A 6000-nucleotide genomic window follows, 5' to 3' on the forward strand; every position below is an offset into this window, starting at 1 on the left:
AATTCCAGCACAAGACGAGAGACAGCCTTTCTCATTCAAGTCACCTAAGAACTGGAACTAGTTGTAGAGCACCAGACTTAAGTAGAAAAGGCTAAGGAACAGCACCCAGGCCCCGAGTTTAAACTCCAGGACTGACACACACACACACACATAGTGTTAATGCAGAAGAAATATTTAAAAAAATCATTTTGTGTCTCCCAATGCAATAACTTATACAGCTGAGGATAATCAGTTTGGAGGATAAAGCTATTCATACCTCATATTGTGTAGCAGCTACAAAGGGAAAAATATATATTTACACAGTGGTCACTGTGAATTAATAAATTAGCTAAATTTAGATCCAACAGTAGTGGAAAAATTTAAAACCACTTTTATCCTCATCTGACAAATACCAGGTATAATAAAATTAATGTTATAATTGTCCTGAAAACAATGTTTTGTTTTGTTTTGTCAATCCTGGGGCTTGAGCTCAAGGCCTAGGCACTGTACTCCCACCTTTTTTGCTCAAGGCTATCACTTTACCACGATCCACAACTCCACTTTCAGCTTTTTGGTGATTAACTGGAAATAAAACTTTCCTGCCCAGACTGGTGACTCAAGAGGCTGAGATCTAAGGACAATTTGAAACCAGATTGGACAAAATCATGAGACTTTTATCCCTATGTAACTAGCAAAAATCTGGAACTACAGGTGTGGCCCAAGTGAAAGAATAAAACTAGAGTTCAAACCAAGTACTGGCATTCATGTGTGTGCGCATATGCACAAAAAGTGTTACTTTACTAGTTATTTTATCAAACATCATATAGGGAATAAGGGTAGCCCTGCCTATTCCTGGAAACAGATTTCTCTTTAACACACAGTGAATAGCTTTGCTCCCTTACACGTTTACTATTTATTTACTTTGTAGTATTGGGGTTTGAACTCAGAGCTACCTTGGTGTGTGTATGTGTGTGCACGTGTGCGCGCATGCTCGCTTGTATTGAGGCTTGAACTCAAGACCAGCAGCTTTTCTTTTTTTGCTGGAGCCATACCTCTAGCTCCTGCTTCTTGCTGGTTAATGAGTTATGATTTTTCTGCTCTGGCTGGCTCTAAACCACCATCCTCAGATGTCAGCCTCTTGAATAGCTAGGATTATCAGTGTGACCACGAGTGCCCAGCGAGAGCCATATATTTTGCTAAAGCCAGCCAGCCCATGCTGGCTTCAAACCCTGATCCTCAAGATCTCAGCCTAGGATTGTAAGTATGCTTGGCATTAACATCACTCAAAAAATCAGGTAATAAGGAAGCTGACATCTGAGGATCACAGTTCGAAGCCAGCCTGGGCAGGGAAGTCTGTGATTTACATCTAATAAAATACTCAGAAAAGGCTGGAAGTGGTGATATGGTTCAAGTAGTAAAGTGTTAGCACTGAGCAAAAAGGCTCAAGTATTGAGTGCCCAGGCCCTGAGCAAAAAAGCTCAAGTAGAGTGCCCAGGCCCTGAGTTCATGCCCTAGAACTGGCACAAAAAAACTAAATACTGCAATACACTTTTTAACACTGTGTTAACAATGAAGTAAGATGCTAAGTACATAATATACATGAAATATTTTAGATATTAACTCATATAAAATTTTAAAACTTGAATCCTATTTATTGACACTTTTTTTGGTTGTGGGGCCTGAACCCTGGGCCTGGGCGCTGTCCCTCAGCTCCTCAGCTCAAGGATAGTGCTCTACCACTAGAGCCACAGTGCTACTAACAGCTTTTTCTGCTTACATGGTGCTGAGAAATCGAACCCAGAGCCTCATGCATCCAAGGCAAGCACTCTACCACCAAGCTACCTTCCTAGCCCCTTATTGACATTTTTTTTAGGGCCAGACTAGAAACAATATAATCTGGAACATACCTGAGTGAAGTCTGAATCACTACAGAAATTTAGTACATGTTCATTTCATCCTATGTGTTGTGGCTGGGCTGAAGAAATAATGCAGAAAAAAAAAACTCCAAGGTATCTTGGAGTATGTAATTTTTATTTTACATCTATTGAAGGTTTCAGCTGGAAGGATTGCCAAATGAAATCTTAAAAGTCCTACTGCTAACTTTTATGGAGTAAATGTACTCCACTGTAATGCAATCTGCCTTTCTGCCAAATAACTACTGATTTTCTTTTAATAGGCCTTTGCTTACAAAAGAAAGTTTTAAGCTTCAAAAACGATTACACTGCATGTAGCTTTCTATGATTAGCTTAGTCTTACACATTTTTGTTGTTCACAATACTTAGTCAAATCTCATCCACTTATTAGTAAATATTAAAAATATTAACAGTATATTTTATTAAACCACTTTTGTCCCAGGAATAGCATTTAGTTCTGAGTTTGCTTTACAAACAGAGCCATGGTTGTCCTTGTTCATGATGCTTGGGGAATGCATCAAGTGACTTGTGATATAGTACCTGAATGGAATTACTGGGTACTAAAATATGCATGTGGTCAAATGTTATAAAATACGAAATTGTTTTCCCCTAGAACTTTAACAGAAGTCACTGTTCTCTACCACTTGATATGTTCAAAATTTTAATCAAATGTTAAATGATTCAATGGGGCAAGATTATTTGTATCTGATCTGTGATTTTGTTACTCTACAGATTGGGTATGATTATTGTTCATGTGACATGTGTTGATATATTTGATCTTCCCAATTTATTTTTTATTCTTTCTCTATATACCTGTAAAGGAAATTCTTGCAGCTTATGCCTTGTCTTCAGAATAAATAGAAGCCCAGATCTATTATAGCTAAATTTATCCATCTTTCTTGCATGTTAACATTTCCTTCTGCTGTAAATATATCATCAGTTTTAAGTTTTTTTTATATTTCATATTTAACTTATTTGAAATTTTTACACATGGTATAGCACAGATACTCACTTTCTTTACCCATTTCCCCATGGACTTAGAATTTTCCAAGCTCCTTCAATTATCCAAGCTCTTTGTAGGAGCTTTACTGAATTAAGAAAATATTTTCTTAAAGCACTTTATATTAACCTTCCAGAAACATGTAAGTCTGTTCTGCTCCCTCTGTTATATGTGAAATGCGTACCAAGTCTTGGTATCTGGTAGGTAAAATTTTCTCATCTCCTTTCTTGTTCCTCAGGAATTCATTAATGATCAACTATTGTTGATCCTTAGCTCTTCTACATAAAGCTAGACTGAGCTGATGAAGACCTACAAGATTTACTGGATTCATGGTTGGAGTTACCCAGACTTCACAGAGAAACTTGAGGAAATTTGACAACATTCATAAATGATATTTCTACACTTTGTCTCCCAATAAAAGATTTTTATTCTTGTCTTGAAGATCTTTTAGTTTTGTTGTTGTTGTTGTTCTGGTCCTGACCTTTTATGCTTAAGGGTGGTACTCTACTAATTGATCCACAGCTCCACTTTCAGCTTTTTGGTGGTTAGAGATAAGAGTCTAAAAGACTATCTCGCTCAGGCTGGCTTCAAACTGCAATCCTCACATCTCAGCCTCCTGATTAGCTAGGATTAAGCCTTTAGCTACCACCAGAGCCCACCCTTGAACATCTGTTGCTAGCTTTGTCTCTTGTCTCTGAGTTTTTTGATGATGGTGCATAGACACAACTTCTGTGTCATTTTATACTTAGCATCTTGAGTAGACTATTGTTCTTAGCAAACTTTCAACTTTTAAATTTCCTAAAGAAGAGCATTATCTGCAAATAGCCATTTCTTGAATCTTACACCACTGAGTAGCTGAGTTTAATATTAAAAAGGCAGTAATGAGCAACTTAACTCTACTTGTAATTTAAGAGGGAGAAATTCCAAAGTTCCTCCAGAGGAGGTCTTCATTGGATTTAGTTTTTTTGTTTTAATATCACCTTTTGTTAGATTAAAAAACTCCTGTTTTTCAAAAGTCAGGAATCAGCTCTACCATAATCTATTATTTCTTCTTCTATCTGCCAATATGGCAAATGACATTCCAGACCTCTAATATTATGTTACATCTGCATTCTTGGAATAAGCAGTTTGCTAGTATCTTTAGTAGATAGTTCTGAAGCTGATCTGCTAGTAGTGTGCTATCCTCATTTAAAAAAAGTTATACTAATTTCTTAGTCTGGAGATATATTTTGCCATTATCTGTAAATCTTCTAATAAACTTCAAATAATCTCTTGAAGGTTTGGAAGAATTTGCTTGTAAAACTACATAAGCCAGTGTTTTCTTTGTAAAAAGACTTCCAACAGTATTTATGCCTTTTTTATTACCTTTCCAGAGCTTTGACTATTTTGTTAGCATTTTAAAGATAGACTCTTCTGTCTTTTCTGTTTTATTGTTGATTTTGAGTTATTCCCTTGTCCTATCATAAGCTGAACATTTTGATACATTTTCAACCTTCCTTTTGCTAATAGGCATTTGGTTTACTAAGTTCCATGGACGTATTACTTTTGCTGTATCTGTTTTAGTTCTTTTTTTTTTTTTTTTTAACTAAATCCAGCTATTAATTACTAGCATCTGTTCTTCCTTTGACCAGTTTATAGTTTTTCATATACACAAATAACACTGTATATAAAACCCTTTTTGCTTAATTGTTAGAAAATGTTATTTAACTATACTCTTAACTTTTTGTAATTTATGGCTCAATTTTTCCTCTATGTTTTTGGGACCAAACCCAGGTAAGAATTTTACTGCCAAGCTACATGCCCAGCCCTTCCTCATGCTTTTTACCTTAAATTTCTCTATTTATTTAGCCAGTCTGGGTACTGTCCTTAGGCTTCTTTTGACCACCTGAGCCACAGTGCCACTTACGGCTTTTTCTGTTTATATGGTACTGAGGAATTGAACCCAGGGCTTCATGCATGCCAGGCAAGCATTCTACCAATAAGCCACTTCCCAGTCTCTCTCCATTTATTATCTTTGTTTTTGTCTTTTTCAGATATAATCTTTGTTCATAAAACCTAATTGGACAAACTTTTAAATTTGTGGGTTTGCTCTACTTACATTAGTTTACTTAAATTAATTTGTACCATTTTATAGTTTGGACTTTATGATTTTTTTTTCCATCTATAGCAGAGGTTGATCTCAGGGCCTCATATTCTCACTCTGTTTGCTCACAGCTAGTTCTCTACCACTTGAGCCATGCCTCCAGCCCATACGTTGGATTTTACATGAACTATATGTTTGGTGATTATCTTTGACATTTTATAATACCATTTTAACTAAAGCCTAAAGTTAATTGGTGTTTTGGCATCCTAACAATAACTGCAGAAATCTTTAGTTCTGATTCACTATACCTTACTACTCTATCCAGAGTTTGCATTAACTTGAAAAAAAATCCAATCATTCCCTTAGTTGTTTTACCATTTGTCCATAAAACTTTATTATATCTTTTACCATCCTTCTAAGATTATTTTCCTCCTTAAAGCATATCTTTTAGAATAGTAGAGTAGCACTCATGATAATAAATACTCCTTTAAAAGTAGTATTTGCTTATTCTCACAGTTTTTACTTTCAACGTAATTCTAGGGTTTTTTTTTTTTTTTTCCATCGGTCGTGGGGCTTAAACTATGGGCTTGGGCGCTGTCCCTGCGCTCTTCAGCTCAAGGCGAGTGCTCTACTGCTTGAGCCACAGCACCACTTCCAGTTTTCTAATGGTTTACTGGAGATAAAAGTCTCACGGACTTCCCTGCCTTGGCTAGCTATGAACTGTGATCCACAGATCTCAGCCTCCTGAGTAGCTAGGATTACAGGCGTGAGCCACCAGTGCCCAGCTCATAATTCAAGGTTTACATTTGCTTACCAGCAAGCAGCAGGCCATACTCCATTGCTGCTGTTGAGAACTCAGGTGTTAAGTCTTTCTTTGTGTGAGTATAGATTCTTCTTCTGGGTAGTTTCAAACATTTTTCTTTGGTAGTCTACACTTCATTAAAATGGTTTTATGCATAGATTCGTTTATAATTCACATTGTTTGGAGAATATTATACGTATTTTTCATAATCTCTGGAAAACTT

The 6000-nt window shown here is 36.3% G+C and overlaps 1 protein-coding gene across 1 annotated transcript in view; it reads left to right on the plus strand.

Moving 5' to 3' along the window:
- The window catches only part of Gtf2b (general transcription factor IIB), a 39650-nt gene extending 36317 nt beyond the window's left edge, over nt 1–3333 (plus strand). The window contains exon 8 of the mRNA XM_070006340.1: nt 3131–3333. The gene's annotated coding sequence lies outside the window, so the exon portion shown is untranslated. The remainder of the gene's footprint in view (nt 1–3130) is intronic.
- The last annotated feature ends 2667 nt before the right edge of the window (nt 3334–6000 follow it).

The sequence above is a fragment of the Dipodomys merriami genome, unplaced genomic scaffold, assembly GCF_024711535.1.
Source record: "Dipodomys merriami isolate MVZ:Mamm:240054 unplaced genomic scaffold, mDipMer1.0.p SCAF_7, whole genome shotgun sequence".
NCBI lineage: Eukaryota > Metazoa > Chordata > Mammalia > Rodentia > Heteromyidae > Dipodomys > Dipodomys merriami.